Here is a 17,445-nt window from a genome sequence, read left to right on the forward strand (position 1 = left end):
TAGTGGGCGGCGATCTTAACGCCAAACACTCCAGCTGGAACAGTAGAGCTACAAATAGAAACGGAATCTTATTAGATTCGCTGACAAACAAGCTGAACTTTTCAGTAATAGCATCCGACGAACCAACACGTTATCCGGATAACGTCGCGCACCGACCCGACATTCTAGACGTTGCGTAACTTAAGAACGTAACGCTCAATGTAAATTCAATCGAGGTTTTTCACGAATTAGAGTCAGACCACCGGCCCGTCGTCCTAAATCTAGGCCCACCGGTTAACTTTCAACCACCGACGAAAACAGTGATCGACTGGCAACGGCTGGAAAAGGATCTCGAGTCTATCAAGTCCGACGACCTTGACCTTATACCGGACGTCATCGACTCGGTCGACACGGCTCACAGTGCTATCTCTCATGTGACGTCACATATACAGAATAGGATCAAGGCCTGCTCCAGGCAGGTTCCGACGATGCAACCGCATCGCCTAAACCTGCCTCCAGAGTTCAGGAACTTACTCACACAGAAGCACAGAGCCACTAGACTTTACGATAGGTATCCGTCGGTCGAGAATAGGCGCCACCTCCGCTACCTACAGCGGGTGGTACGGGAACGTATCGCGGAACTCCGCGGCGAACGTTGGGACCGCTTGCTCGGCAACCTTAAGCCATCACATGTGGCTTTCTGGAAGCTGCCTCGCGCGTTCAAACAGGAGCCGCCCACTGTCATGCCTCCTTTGGACAGACCGGGACTGCAGCCGGCGCTCGATGACTATGAGAAGGCTGAATGCCTCGCCGATAGTCTCGACTCAGTGCTCTCCAAATGCAGCAGCCGACCCGACACACGTTGACGAAGTTGATCGTGAAGTTGAACGTCGCTCCGCTCTGAGCCCTTCAGGCGATGTAATAAAACCCACCTCTCACGAAGAGGTGCAGCTAATCATTAAGGAGCTTCACTGCAAGAAGGCCCCGGGGCCCGACACTATAAACAATAGGGTTCTTAAAATCCTACCCTCGACTCTTATTACTTTATTGGTTACCATTTTTAATATTCTATTGTCTAACAGCGCATTCCCCGAACAATGGAAGGATTCCATTGTTATCGGTATCCCAAAACCCAATAAACCTAAAGCTAATCCGAGTAGCTATAGGCCTATTAGCTTAATTAACTCGATCGGGAAACTTTACGAAAGATTAATTCTCGCGCGTCTTAATCATTACATCACGGAGCTCAACCTGATACCCGACATACAGTTCGGATTCAGAACCGCTCACTCGTGTCCCCAGCAGGCTCACTGACTCACCGAGTACATTCTCGTACGGCGTCAACTTCACGCTACCACGGCAGCCGTGTTTTTCGATGTCGCGAAGGCATTCGACAAGGTATGGCACAACGGCTTAGTATTCAAGCTGTATCAATTGGGAGTGCCAGACAGGCTCGTGCGCATCATACGAGCCTAACTTACTGATCGCTCCTTCCGATATCGAGTAGAGGGCACTCTATCCTCACCCAGACCCATCAGGTCTGGCGTGCCACAGGGTTCAGTCCTCTCTCCCACTCTTTTCTCGCTCTTCACGAGCGACATTCCCAAGTTTCCGAGTGTCCAGTTCGCTCAGTACGCTGACGATACGGCACTCTACTTTCGCTCCGCTCTATTGAACCGCTCAACCTTGAGCAGGAACATTAAAGTGCTTCAAGCCGCCGTCGATGAACTAGGCAACTGGTTCAGAAAATGGCGGATTGAAGTGAACCCCACCAAGAGTGCAGCGGTACTCTTCGGTAACGCGAATAGCATCCGCGCTAAAAAACGACCGACCGACGTCATTAAATTGTATGAAACACCCATACCGTGGGTGAAGGATTACAAATACTTAGGAGTCACGTTCAACAGCAATATGAACTTCAAGAAACATATTAATACGGTATGCAATAGAGCCCGATTTGTCCTCAGTCGCCTTTATCCACTTGTGTGTGGGCGAAGCAAACTTCCGCTCAAACACAAAGTGACGCTGTACAAAACCATCGTACGGCCCATACTGTCATACGCAAGCGTCGTTTTCGCGCACACCCGACCGAGCTACTTACGTCGTTTGCAAGTAGTTCAAAATAAATTCACGCGCATGGCAACCGGAGCCCCGTGGTTCATCCGAAACGTTGACCTTCACCGCGACCTAGAGCTTCCGACGATAGCTCAACACTTTAAAGAGATCTCGCGACGCTTCTTTGACAAGGCGCCTAACCATCCCAACATCTTGGTTAGGAAGGCATGCGGGTACACCCCCCTTCACCATAGTCTCAACCCAATAAGACGTCCCAGACACGTAACGGTAGACCCGGATGACGACATCACCATCGCGAACGCGACACCCACACAAACACCGACACAGACACACACACACCGCCTTCGCAGGCGTAGGCGTGGTCAACCACCGCAAACCACTGGCAATCGTCACTCTGACGATGGCCAGCGGACGGCACCCTAGATACACCACACATTGTTTTGATACCCGACGAGACGTTAGTCCTCGTCCTGTAAACGTTTCACTACACTCACTAACAAACGGACTGATTGACGGACTGACATACACCACTTACACAACCACAAACACACTCCACAAACAGACACAAACACAAACATACATGAACACTAACATTTACACTACTTACACACATACAAACATACATACATACAATCATAAACACACACACACACACTTACATACATTACACTAAACATCACCACACTCGCCGGCGAGTGTGTTCTTTTCATCTTCATTTTCATTTTCATTCTCTCTCCTTCCCACAAGCACACATCCGGTCTGAGGTTCGAGTCTCCTTAGGAGACGCCCCGCGACTGTTGTTGCGTAGTCTTTGCGGCCTCCACGGCCCACGTACTACTTCGCTGTGAAAGCCAGGGCTGCTAACAGCACAGAGGAGGTTTTAGTCGGTATGGGGCGTCCGCTTACGCGGCCACTCGAGTCCGACATATTACGACCCGTTCCGGGGCGTAAATACGTAACAGTATTTCCTCCTCTCAAAAAAAAAAAATAATTTTTGAAAATGTAGATGGCCACCGCAAAAATTATGATTACAACATTATGGGTATCGTACCCGAGGTTTTCGAGGGTACAGAAAACAATTTTGGGATCATTTTTAAATCCAAGATGGCCACCGCACAAAATTATTATTTCAGCAATATGGATATCGTGTCCGAGGTTCTCGAGGGTGCAGAGAACAATTCTGTGATCATTTTTGAAATCCAAGATGGCTGCCACACACAATTATGTTTTCAGCAATATAAATATCGTGTCCGAGGTTCTCGAGGGTGCAGAGAACGATTATGCGATCATTTTTAAATCCGAGATGGCCTCCGTGCAAGATTATGATCACAAAAATATGGGTATCGTATCCGAGGCTCTCGAGAGTGCACCGAACGATTTTGTGATCATTTTGAAATCCAAGATGGCAGCCGCTCAAAATTATGATAACTACATTATGGGTATCGTATCTGAGGTTCTCGAGTGTGCAGAGAACGATTTTATGATCCTTTTTCAAATCCAAGATGGTCGCCGCTCAAAAGTATGATAACAACATTATGGGTATCGTATCCGAGGTTCTCGAGGGTACTGAGAACGATTTTGTTATCATTTTTGAAATCAAAGATGGCTGCCGCACACAATTATGTTTTCAGCAATATGGATATCGTGTCCGAGGTTCTCGAGGGTGCAGAGAACAATTCTGTGATCATTTTTGAAATCCATGATGGCCACCGCGTAAAATTATGATTTCAGCAATATGGATATCGTGTCCGAGGTTCTCGAGGGTGTAGAGAACGATTTTGGTATCATTTTTGAAAACGAAGATGGCCACCGCAAAAATTATTATTACAACAGTATGGGTATCGTATCCGAGGTTGTATAGGGTGCAGAGAACAATTTTGGGATCATTTTTAAATCCAAGATGGCCGCCGCACAAAATTATGATTTCAGCAATAAGGATATCGTGTCCGAGGTTCTCGAGGGTGCAGAGAACAATTCTGTGATCATTTTTGAAATCCAAGAGACCTGCCGCAAAAATTATGATTAAAAAAACATTATGGGTATCGTATCCGAGGTTTTCGAGGTTGCAGAGAACAATTTTGGGATCATTTTTGAAATCCAAGGTGGCTGCCACACACAATTATGTTTTCAGCAATATGAATATCGTGTCCGAGGTTCTCGAGGGTGCAGAGAACGATTTTGGTATCATTTTTAAAATCCAAGATGGCCGCCGCTCAAAATTATGATAACTACATTATGGGTATCGTATCCGAGTTTCTCGAGGGTGCAAAGAACGATTTTGTGATCATTTTTCAAATCCAAGATGGCCACCGCTCAAAAGTATGATGACTACATTATGGGTATCGTATCCGAGGTTCTCGAGGGTGCAGAGAACGATTTGGTGATCATTTTTCAAATCCAAGATGGCCGCCGCACAAAATTATGATTTCAGCAATATGGATATCGTGTCCGAGGTTTTCGAGGGTGCAGAGAACAATTTTGGGATCATTTTTAAATCCAAGATGGCCGCCGCGCAAATTATGATTTCAGCAATATGGATATCGTGCCCGAGGTTCTCGAGGGTGCAGAGAACGATTTTGGTATCATTTTTAAAATCCAAGATGGCCGCCGCTCAAAATTATGATAACTACATTATGGGTATCGTATCCGAGTTTCTCGAGGGTGCAAAGAACGATTTTGTGATCATTTTTCAAATCCAAGATGGCCACCGCTCAAAAGTATGATGACTACATTATGGGTATCGTATCCGAGGTTCTCGAGGATGCAGAGAACGATTTGGTGATCATTTTTCAAATTCAAGATGGCCGCCGCACAAAATTATGATTTTAGCAACATGGATATCGTGTTCGCATTTCACGAAGGTGCAGAGAACAATTCTATGATCATTTTTGAAATCCAAGAGGGCTGCCGCAAACAATTATGTTCTCAGCAATATGGACATCGTGTACGAGGTTCTCGAGGGTGCAGAAAACAATTATGCGATCATTTTTAAATCCGAGATGGCCTCCGTGCAAGATTATGATCACAAAAATATGGGTATCGTGTCCGAGGTTCTCGAGAGTGCAGGGAATGATTTTGGGATCATTTTTGAAATCAAAGATGGCTGCCGCACACAATTATGTTTTCAGCAATATGGATATCGTGTCCGAGGTTCTCGAGGGTGCAGAGAAAAATTCTGTGATCATTTTTGAAATCCAAGAGAGCTGCCGCAAAAATTATGATTAAAAAAACATTATGGGTATCGTATCCGAGGTTTTCGAGGTTGCAGAGAACAATTTTGGGATCATTTTTGAAATCCAAGATGGCTGCCACACACAATTATGATTTCAGCAATATGAATATCGTGCTCGAGATTCTCGAGGGTGCAGAGAATGATTTTGGTATCATTTTTGAAAACGAAGATGGCCACCGCACAATATTATGATTTCAGCAATATGGATATCGTGTCCGAGGTTTTCGAGGGTGCAGAGAACAATTCTGTGATCATTTTTGAAATCCAAGATGGATGCAACACACAATTTTGTTTTCAGCAATATGGATATCATGCTCGAGATTCTCGAGGGTGCAGAGAATGATTTTGGGATCATTTTTGATATCAAAGATGATTGCCGCACACAATTATGTTTTCAGCAATATGGATATCGTGGCCGAGGTTCTCGAGGGTGCAGTGAACAATTCTGTGATCATTTTTGAAATCCAAGATGGCTGCCACACACAATTATGTTTTCAGCAATATAAATATCGTGTCCGGGGTTCTCGAGGGTGCAGAGAACGATTATGCGATCATTTTTAAATCCGAAATGGCCTCCGTGCAAGATTTTGATCACAAAAATATGGGTATCGTATCCGAGGTTCTCGAGAGTGCACCGAACGATTTTGTGATCATTTTGAAATCCAAGATGGCAGCCGCTCAAAATTATGATAACTACATTATGGGTATCGTATCTGAGGTTCTCGAGTGTGCAGAGAACAATTTTATGATCCTTTTTCAAATCCAAGATGGTCGCCGCTCAAAAGTATGATAACAACATTATGGGTATCGTATCCGAGGTTCTCGAGGGTGCTGAGAACGGTTTTGTTATCATTTTTGAAATCAAAGATGGCTGCCGCACACAATTATGTTTTCAGCAATATGGATATCGTGTCCGAGGTTCTCGAGGGTGCAGAGAACAATTCTGTGATCATTTTTGAAATCCAAGATGGCCATCGCAAAAATTATGATTACAACATTATGGGTATCGTATCCGAGGTTTTCGAGGGTACAGATAACAATTTTGGGATCATTTTTAAATCCAAGATGGCCACCGCACAAAATTATGATTTCAGCAATATGGATATAGTGTCCGAGTATCATTTTTGAAATCCAAGATGGATGCCACACACAATTATGTTTTCAGCTATATGGATATCGGGTCCGAGATTCTCGAGGGTGCAGGGAATGATTTTGGGATCATTTTTGAAATCAAAGATGGCTGCCGCACACAATTATATTTTCAGCAATATGGATATCGTGTCCAAGGCTATCGAGGGTGCAGAGAACAATTCTGTGATCATTTTTGAAATCCAAGATGGCTGCCACACACAATTTTGTTTTCAGCAATATGAATATCGTGTCCGAGGTTCTCGAGGGTGCAGAGAACGATTTTGGTATCATTTTTGAAAACGAAGATGGCCACCGCAATAATTATGATTACAACATTATGGGTATCGTATCCGAGGTTTTCGAGGGTACAGAGAACAATTTTGGGATCATTTTTAAATCCAAGATGGCCACAGCACAAAATTAAGATTTCAGCAATATGGATATCGTGTCCGAGGTTCTCGAGGGTGCAGAGAACAATTCTGTGATCATTTTTGAAATCCAAGATGGATGCCACACACAATTATGTTTTCAGCAATATGGATATCGTGCTCGAGATTCTCGAGAGTGCAGAGAATGATTTTGGGATCATTTTTGAAATCAAAGATGATTGCCGCACACAAATATGTTTTCAGCAATATGGATATCGTGGCCGAGGTTCTCGAGGGTGCAGAGAACAATTCTGTGATCATTTTTGAAATCCAAGATGGCTGCCACACACAATTATGTTTTTAGCAATATAAATATCGTGTCCGAGGTTCTCGAGGGGGCAGAGAACGATTTTGGTATCATTTTTGAAAACGAAGATGGCCACCGCAAAAATTATGATTACAACATTATGGGTATCGTATCCGAGGTTCTCGAGAGTGCACCGAACGATTTTGTGATCATTTTGAAATCCAAGATGGCAGCCGCTCAAAATTATGATAACTACATTATGGGTATCGTATCCGAGGTTCTCGAGGGTGCAGAGAACGATTTTGGTATCATTTTTGAAAACGAAGATGGCCACCGCACAATATTATGATTTCAGCAATATGGATATCATGTCCGAGGTTTTATAGGGCGTATATTAGAGCGAAGCGAGGTAAACCAAGTCTGTGTATATAAACAAAACAAAATTAACCCAAACATAAACAATAAAAAGAATCTTTTGGAATTTGGCGCCATATTTAGACATGAGGAAATAGCGCCTTAGCTGATTTGCAAATTCAATAACTAAGAACCTGGCAGTCGAGTCGCTGCCGACTGGTAGCAGTGTTACGATTAACACTTATTGTGATTTGATCAAACGGCTCAATTTTTAAATAAATATAAATAGCGCGTGCTAATTTAGAATAATTGTTAAGTCATGTTTTTTATTAATTATATTAATTGATTCAAGTTGAAATTAAAAATTCTGTCTCTACAATAACCTAGAAAATTACAAATTTTTTTAAAATCGGTCCAGAAATGGCCGAGAAACAATTTAACACAGAAATCAATTGCAATCACCCGGTGGGAGCTCCAAACAGCTTCGCTCAATCAAGACACCGACAAACATACTAGTGGATATAATAATGAATAAAGATACAAGGTTTAAGGTAAGGACAGTAATTTTTGTTTTAACTTATTCTTAAATGACGCAGTAGAGGAGTGCGAAAATAGGTCGACATTAATGTGGGAATCCAATCAAGAACACATTCTGTGACGAGGTAAGCGAAACCCAATATTGGTTCTGGGAGTCGGTAGGTTAATAATAATAATAATAACAGGACAGAACTATCATTGCTAATAAGCCTGATATTGTGTTGGTAGATCGGTTAGACCGTCGGGCATTGAAATTCAAATTCAAATTCAAAAACACTATTCATGTAGGTCACGGAAATGACACTTATGAATGTCAAAAAACAAATTAAAAAAATTTGTTTCTTATTGAATTTACCGCTACTTCGTAAAGGGTTGAGCTAATGAGAAGAAGTAGCAAGAAACTCATTGCCACTCTTTTAAGTCAAGATTTACATTTTAATTGTTTTACAAATCATTTCAATTACAATATATGCAAAGTGACGCAACAAAAATACTCAAATGTCAAAAACTGAAAAAAAAAAGTAAATTAATACTTATAAACACAAGAGTTATTGAATATAGTAAATGCATCAATCCACACATACCGTAAATAAATAGAGGCATTATGTGAGCATTTCATAAAATAAAATATATAATAACTTTAACTTTAAAGGATTTTTTTTTTTGAGAGGAGGAAATACTGTTACGTATTTACGCCCCGGAACGGGGCGTAATATGACGGACTCGAGTGTCCGCGTAAGCGGACGCCCCATACCGACTAAAACCTCCTCTGTGCTGTTAGCAGCTCTGGCTTTCACAGCGAAGTAGGACGTGGGCCGTGGAGGCCGCAAAGACTACGCAACAACAGTCGCAGGGCGTCTCCTAAGGAGACTCGAACCTCAGACCGGCTGTGTGCTTGTGGGAAGGAGAGAATGAAAATGAAAATGAAGATGAAAAGATGAGAAGAACACACTCGCCGGCGAGTGTGGTGATGTTTAGTGTAATGTATGTAAGTCTGTGTGTTTGTGTTTATGATTGTATGTATGTATGTTTGTATGTGTGTAAGTAGTGTAAATGTTAGTGTGCATGTATGTTTGTGTTTGTGTCTGTTTGTGGAGTGTGTTTGTGGTTGTGTAAGTGGTGTATGTCAGTCCGTCAGTCAGTCCGTGTGTGAGTGAGTGTAGTGAAACGATTACAGGACGAGGACTAACGTCTCGTCGGGTATCAAAACAATGTGTGGTGTATCTAGGGTGCGGGCCGCTGGCCATCGTCAGAGTGACGAGTGCCAGTGGTTTGCGGTGGTTGACCGCGCCTACGCCTGCGACGGCGGTGTGTGCGTGTCTGTGTCGGTGTTTGTGTGGGTGTCGCGTTCGCGATGTTGATGTCGTCATCCGGGTCTACCGTTACGTGTCTGGGACGTCTTATTGGGTTGAGACTATGGTGAAGGGGGGTGTACCCGCATGCCTTCCTAACCAAGATGTTGGGATGGTTAGGCGCCTTGTCAAAGAAGCGTCACGAGATCTCTTTAAAGTGTTGAGCTATCGTCGGAAGCTCTAGGTCGCGACTTTAAAGGAAATAATAATAATAAAAAAACACATCAAGCAGACCTCCCAGTAACAAGATCATCCAGCCACCACGAGTAGCACCCGTTCACGAGCATGACGCATGGCTCATCGCCTCCCTCGACCATTTTTTAGGGAAGGGAACGACCCGCCCCACGTCGCCGCCACAAGCAGAGGCATTTAAGCGAGCATGACGATACCTGTCACGAGAAATCTACCGAATAACAAAACAATTCAAGTTCATCTACATATTATGCAATACTTACTAAATGCCTCTAGTTACAATTTTGTTTCAAATTACATAACTCATGATAATGATTATTAAAATTGATTAAAAAACAAAAACACTATTAATATTTAAATTATATAACTATAATGACATTTATCAAACTAAGACAGACATGTAACAGCACAGCAGCTCAGTCCCAAGGGTTCTTTAGATCCAGATATTCAGATATTTTATGGTACCCTTTTGTATACAACTTTTTCTTTAACACTGATTTATATTCATTTAAAAGTAAGTTCTGAATGTCAATAGGGACCTCATTATAAAAACGTATACATAGACCTCTGAATGAATTTGTGACTTTTTGAAGTCGACTTACATGAACAGCAAGCCTATCCCTATTTCTAGTATTGACATTATGAGTGTCACTAATTTTTTTAAACGAATTTATATTTCTTTTTACATAAACAAGGTTTTCATATATGTATTGCGATGTCAAAGTCAAAACTTTTATTTCCTTAAATTTTTCCCTTAGATATATATAGATATATATAGATATACGATACCCATAATGTAGTTATCACACTTTTGAGCGGCGGCCATCTTGGATTTGAAAAATGATCACAAAATCGTTCTCTGCACTCTCGAGAACCTTGGATACGATATCCATAATGTAGTTATCATAATTTTGAGCGGCGGCCATCTTGGATTTCAAAATGATCGCAAAATCGTTCTGTGCACTCTCGAGAACCTCGGATACGATACCCATATTTTTGTGATCATAATCTTGAACGGAGGCCATCTCGGTTTTAAAAATGATCGCATAATTGTTTTCTGCACCCTCGAGAACCTCGTACACGATATCCATATTGCTGAAAACATAATTGTTTCCGGCAGCCCTCTTGGAATTCAAAAATGATCACAGAATTCTTCTCTGCACCCTCGAGAACCTCGGACACGATATCCATATTGCTAAAACCATAATTTTGTACGGCGGCCATCTTGGATTTGAAAAATGATCACACATACATAAGTAAGTAGGCATGCTTACTTACGTATTACCAGATAACCAGAGCGCCAGTGGTGGGACTTACACGAATAATTTTATTTAGTTCCTACACGCATTTCGACTGTGCTGTAGTTAAAAGGCATAAAGGCATAAAAGGCATTTATTTTCTCAAAATTGATTCCTTTAGAATTCTTTTTGATGTCATTTCTTATACTACTAGATACTACTACCGCTTCGGAAACAAATGGCGCTCTGAGAGAGAAGAAGCGGCGCAAGAAACTCTCCCAGCATAATTTTTTTTGCGCTCTTTTCAATAAAAATATACAATATTGTACAGTCATTTCTATCGCTATAAAATAATCACAATCTAGTCCCAGGCTGTCCGATCATTTAGATATTCAGCAGTGGCCTAATAGGATTTACGACAGAGCCATTTTTTTTATAAAACATTTAAATTTATTTATAGATAATGCCTGAACAGTGGCTGGGACTTTATTGTAGAAGTGTATACATTTACCCTTAAAGCTATTATGTATCTTATGAAGCCTACTAGAATTAGTTACAAGCAATCCCTTATTTCTAGTGATTGAAATTATTATTAATTAATAACACTCTCAGAGCGCCATTTGTTTCCGAAGCGGTAGTAGTATCTAGTAGTATAAGAAATGACATCAAAAAGAATTCTAAAGGAATCAATTTTGAGAAAATAAATGCCTTTTATGCCTTTATGCCTTTTAACTACAGCACAGTCGAAATGCGTGTAGGAACTAAATAAAATTATTCGTGTAAGTCCCACCACTGGCGCTCTGGTTATCTGGTAATACGTAAGTAAGCATGCCTACTTACTTATGTATGTGTGATCATTTTTCAAATCCAAGATGGCCGCCGTACAAAATTATGGTTTTAGCAATATGGATATCGTGTCCGAGGTTCTCGAGGGTGCAGAGAAGAATTCTGTGATCATTTTTGAATTCCAAGAGGGCTGCCGGAAACAATTATGTTTTCAGCAATATGGATATCGTGTACGAGGTTCTCGAGGGTGCAGAAAACTCTCATTCGCCCAGTAATTTCACTAGCTACGACGACGCCCCTTAGTCCAAAACAAAATAATGTTTACACATTACTGCTTCACGGCCGAAATAGGCACCGTTGTGGTACCCATTATCTAGCCGACATCCTGTGCAAAGGAGCCTGTTTATACCTGCCAACTCAATATTTATAGACGGGAAGAAAGGGGTCAAATTAAGGTTTGTATATTTTAAACGAAACTTTGGATGGGTATGAGTGCATGTATAAAAAATATTTTTGAATTTACAAAATAATTAATTAATAGTCTTGACAGAAATTTCTCACATCGAAAAACAAAAAAATTGCAATATATATTTTACAAAATATTAAATTTGGTGTAATATTTCTTTACACTAAACGGATGGGAGAAACTTACTTCTTATTTGGATCCTCACCAGTGGGAGTCTCGTTTGCACAGGATGTCGGCTAGAATAATATGTGGACCACAACGGCGCCTATTTCTGCCGTGAAGCAGTGTTGTGTAAGCATTATTGTGTTTTGGTCTGAAGGGCGACGTAGCTAGTGAAATTACTGGGCAAATGAGACTTAACATCTTTTGTCTCGAGGTGACGAGGCGTATCAATTACCATCAGCTGAACGTCCGGCTCGTCTCGTCCGTTACTGTTATAAAAAGGTAATATGTTACTAGTACAAAAAGTTTTGTGTTAAGCGCCATCTTGTGTCAATAGCATGACACAACTATATAGTGATTTACAATGATATAGTGTTTGCACTGCAAAAGAGAGCTGTTCGTGCTATATATCAGCTTGGTTATAGACAGTCTCTCAAAGAAAAATTTAAAGAAATAAATATTATGACTGTTCATTGTCAGTACATTTATGAAAATTTAATATATGTTCACAAAAATCGTCACCTTTTTGCTCTTAATAGTGATTTTCAATATAAATAAGACTATTGTTATATTAAGTGCAAACGAGACTCCCACTGGTGAGGATCCAAATAAGAAGTAAGTTTCTCCCATCCGTTTAGTGTAAAGAAATATTACACCAAATTTAATATTTTGTAAAATATATATTGCAATTTTTTTGTTTTTCGATGTGAGAAATTTCTGTCAAGACTATTAATTAATTATTTTGTAAATTCAAAAATATTTTTTATACATGCACTCATACCCATCCAAAGTTTCGTTTAAAATATACAAACCTTAATTTGACCCCTTTCTTCCCGTCTATAAATATTGAGTTGGCAGGTATAAACAGGCTCCTTTGCACAGGATGTCGGCTAGATAATGGGTACCACAACGGTGCCTATTTCGGCCGTGAAGCAGTAATGTGTAAACATTATTTTGTTTTGGACTAAGGGGCGTCGTCGTAGCTAGTGAAATTACTGGGCGAATGAGACTTAACATCGTACGTCTCAGGTGACGAGTGCAATTGTAGTGCCGATCAGTATTTTTGGGTTTTTCAAGAATCCTGAGTGACACTGCATTGTAATGGGCAGGGCGTATCAATTACCATCAGCTGAACGTCCTACTCGTCTCGTCCCTTATTGTCATAAAAAAACTCAAGTATTATAATTAAAAAGAAAACAAATACATTTAATCTTGCATTTTAATATGAACATATATATCCGTTGGTTTCCTACTTCTGCGATCCTCTCGACTACCAGACAAATTAGAATCTCGTTGATGTGACGATTTCACAAATCTCTTCCTCGCTCTCGTCTCTTTTTTCTTGATTTTGTGGTCCTCCTTCTTTTGTTGCGATCTCTTTTTATGCAACTTACTGCTTTTTACTGGCCTTGTCTTTGCCTTTTTGTTATCTTTCACTAACCTCCTCGATTTATATTGAAACTCTGACACCTCAGAGCTAACGGAACGGTCATTGTCGGTCTAAAATCAAATAGAATACAGAAATAACAAAAAAAAATACACAATAACAACCGACATCAATAAGACTATTTCAAAACAATATAATATGCACTAAAAAGTAAAAAAAGTGTGTGTGAACTTATGTATGTACGCAAGAAGTTATACTTCTATGGCGTAACAAAGCAAAAATCTTTAAAATTATTTATTCCTCCTGCTATTCTACGTTTGTAGAAAGAACAATATTGTTAAGATCTTGCAAAGATTGCTTTGACAATTAATTATTAAATAACTAATACGGCTGTATGGGCTTCAAGCCTTTGCCTGTCCTAATATTGGACGAAGAAACCAAAAAAAGTGATGAATGACGCAAACGTTAGAAAATTTTAGGAATCAACTTCACCCTGTTACTTTTGTGTTACAGTGATGCGCGCGCATCTTAAAGTTTCAATCTCATCATTTTGACATAACGCGCCTAAAGAAGTATAACTTAAAAAATTTCGGATTCTTCTACTACTTAATAAATAGTTTAGTTGGGATTAGAGATATTTATTAGGAAGAAAACCTAAGTAAAATGAAATGATAAAACGGACTGAAGAAATCAAGATTGACTGTGTTTTGTTTTGACGAGATCCTGTGATCCGAGATCACGATCAAAGATTGGCATTGGTCAAAGATTTGACCGGCATACAAAAGAGAATGGGCCCTAATCACTTCCCATTCGGAGACCCGTAGGTATGTGCGCGCGTTTCTCCTCCACTTTCTTTAAAAAATAATAAAGAATTTCTTCTAGAATCTAGATTGGAATTAGTTTTAAAAATAACAAAAACATGTTCACGAAATAAAAAGTGATCTTAAAAAAGAAAATTTTATTGATAGTTCCTTCTATAGCGATATATTATAGTACGAGAGCTAATTATAAATAGAAATTCTTTTAACGTACACTCCAATTTACATTCTGGAAGTCGTCTTATGTTGATGATAGGGTTGATCACTTACCAACACTTTCTTTTACACTTTTAAAGTATTAAAAAAAAACTATATTTATTAATTTAATATAAACATCTTGATGCAGTAGATTTTTTTATTATAGTGTATAATTATTGGTCTATTCATCCGCTTTTCGGATATTTTTTTAAATCACACGATTATTGTATGAATAATATCGTCGTATGAATAGTAAATAATTAGAAGTGTAATATAATAATTGTCAGAAACGAATTCTAGGCGCTTCCCTTTCTGTCCTCCCCATAAAAATGTACCAACCCTTAAAAATATAATAATTTGAGGTTAGGTTATAATGCTTTTTTCTCTTGAACGGTGCTTTACCTTGTAATGAGAGTGGTATCATTATAATCGTGGACTAAAGCTCTATCAATTACAATATTTTTTACCTCATAATTCGTGCTACGGGATACTAAGTTTTAACCATTTGTCCGAGAATTTTTAAAATAAATTCGCTCATTAAATAATAATAATAAAATATTTTATTTGCAGCTAAAAAATGTGTATATAACAAAAGTAAACTTACCAAAACAAAATATATTACAGCTTAAAATTAAAATGAAACTTAAACATAATAAAAATAAAAGAAGCTCCAACATCAGCTGCAAATAGGCACAAGCTCGGCATATGCTGACACACATCATGTATGTCCAGCGCCGATCTTCCGCTTGAGCCATTCTGTGACCTTGAAGCTGTCCCAATACATATGTACGCTATGATTTTTATAATTTTTTAAATTTTTATATATAATATAATAGTTTTTTAATTTTATGAATTATATTTTCTTTGTTGCTTTAATATAAAATTGACGCTATTTTCAGAATTATAAAAATTGTTGGACAAATAATTATTGTAAAGTAAAAAAAGAAGGACTCCGCGCCGTGATATTAGCAAGTGATGCACCGTTATGCTAGTATGTGTGCGGTTACGGGTGATACTAGTTACACAATTTTTTCTCCCTTAAATAATCATATATGGCCACAAATACTTATATAGTATCGTTTTCACACTTATTCACAACGCACGACGGCATTTTTAAAATGTTTTATTGAGATGCAAACTGATCTGTCGCAGACGGTGAAAGTTCTCATAATGGCCGCCTATCGGCCTGCAGTAGTGTAAGTGTGTGCGTAGAGCTATGTATTTACACGTTAATCGGCTTGTTTTGGTGCTACACTGTTGTAAGGTGACACGTAGTCCTTATTTTTTGACTAGTCCGTGCATACAGCAATCGTATGACTAGTAACAGCCATAATTATTAACATAATTACTACTTACATTTCTGAGGGATTCCAAGCTTTCAATATGCCCTAGAGGAATCACTTTGTGATAAGCATTAACCTAAAAGTAATATTGTTTAAATTACACGAATTCTATTAATATAAATAGTGCGGTATCTAGTTGAAGCGCAGCGGAGACCAGTCCTTAATCAAAGTTGAAAAAAATTTGTAAAGGGCCCCGCTAACACTGGGGCCGCACCTGAATCTATCGTCACGAAGCTTCTCGCTATGACACGGTACTTACAGCAGGTTTACACGCAGATGCGACCGGCCATTTTCGGCCTTATTGTGCCAGTAGTAGTAATGGTTGTAGAGGTATTTAGTGAGTATTGCATAATATATTGTAGATGAACATTCTTTTTTTTGTCAATTGGTCGAGTTTTGCTCTTAAATGTGGCGGTGACGTGGGACGGGTCGTTCCCTTCCCTAAAAGGGAGGCGATGGCTGGCCCATGTGTCATGCTCGCGCTACTTGTGCTGGCAGGATGATCCTGTGGCCAGAAACTGCTTCATGGTTTTTAATTAAAAGCTATTAATTTTTTTATAATTGCTAATGAAACGATCGAAAAATACCTTTATTTATTTACGGTGTGTGTGGATTGATGCATTTTTACGTATTAATTTACATTAATTTATTTTTTTGACTTACTCGTGTAAGGCGTTGAGTTTTTGACGTTTTAGTATTTTTGTTGCATCACTATACATATATTGTAACTAAAGCGATTTGTAAAAAGATAAAGCTGTAAATGTGGATATTAAAGAGTGGCAATAAGTTTCTTGCCACTTCTTCTTCTTATTAAAGCTCAACTATTTGTTATTGCATCCAACAAATTGATTTATTAACAGGAAAGGCAACCTGGCAGCGTAAGCAGCACTTTTGGACGAGATATATATGCGGCCGAAGCATAAGAGAAAAACAAAATAAATGGACTGTATATTTACCACATTTTGTTCATGATCCAAATTTAATATAAAATACATTAGAAATACAATGTAAACGTTAAAACCCATTATGTTACATAGTCCGTTTGGCGTTCATATTGATTGAAGCACAATAACTGTTTGTTTCATTTCACAAACTGTAAATATTGATAAGCTAGGTTAAATTTTTTAGTTTTCTAGGTAATAAGACTTGTTTAACGAAAGATTGTTCCAAGAAAATAACAATAACCTAACGGGTTTATTGGCGAAATATGCTTTTATATAAAATCTTTGAACATCGGAATTTTTGAAATTAGAATCAGTAAATCAAACTGTTGTAGACATATTTATTTAATAAAAAATTGTGAAGTATATTTTGAAATTCTAGTTAGTTCAAAAGAAAGTTATGTCGGTATTTTTTTAGCAATACATTAAGACTGGTTTGCACAAACTAACTTCATTAAATAATACGTGGGTAACACTGAAAATGCTTAGAACTGGCCAGTTAGAAACATTCCTAATGAAAACTTTTTTTAAATTTCAATTTTATAACTCTAAAACTTTTGTTACACGTGAAAATGAAC

General features: G+C 39.1%; 1 long non-coding RNA gene across 1 annotated transcript; it reads right to left on the bottom strand.

Annotated features, from left to right (window-relative positions):
• Positions 1 to 13,381: 13,381 nt before the first annotated feature.
• LOC126977216 (uncharacterized) lies at positions 13,382 to 17,008 on the bottom strand. Its single transcript, XR_007732168.1, has 3 exons — positions 16,883 to 17,008; positions 15,940 to 16,002; positions 13,382 to 13,680 (listed from the first exon to the last, which is right to left on the bottom strand). It is a non-coding gene; the product is annotated as an uncharacterized LOC126977216 (long non-coding RNA).
• Between the last annotated feature and the right edge of the window lie 437 nt (positions 17,009 to 17,445).

This window comes from Leptidea sinapis, chromosome 44, assembly GCF_905404315.1.
Source record: "Leptidea sinapis chromosome 44, ilLepSina1.1, whole genome shotgun sequence".
In the NCBI taxonomy this organism is placed as follows: Eukaryota; Metazoa; Arthropoda; class Insecta; order Lepidoptera; family Pieridae; genus Leptidea; species Leptidea sinapis.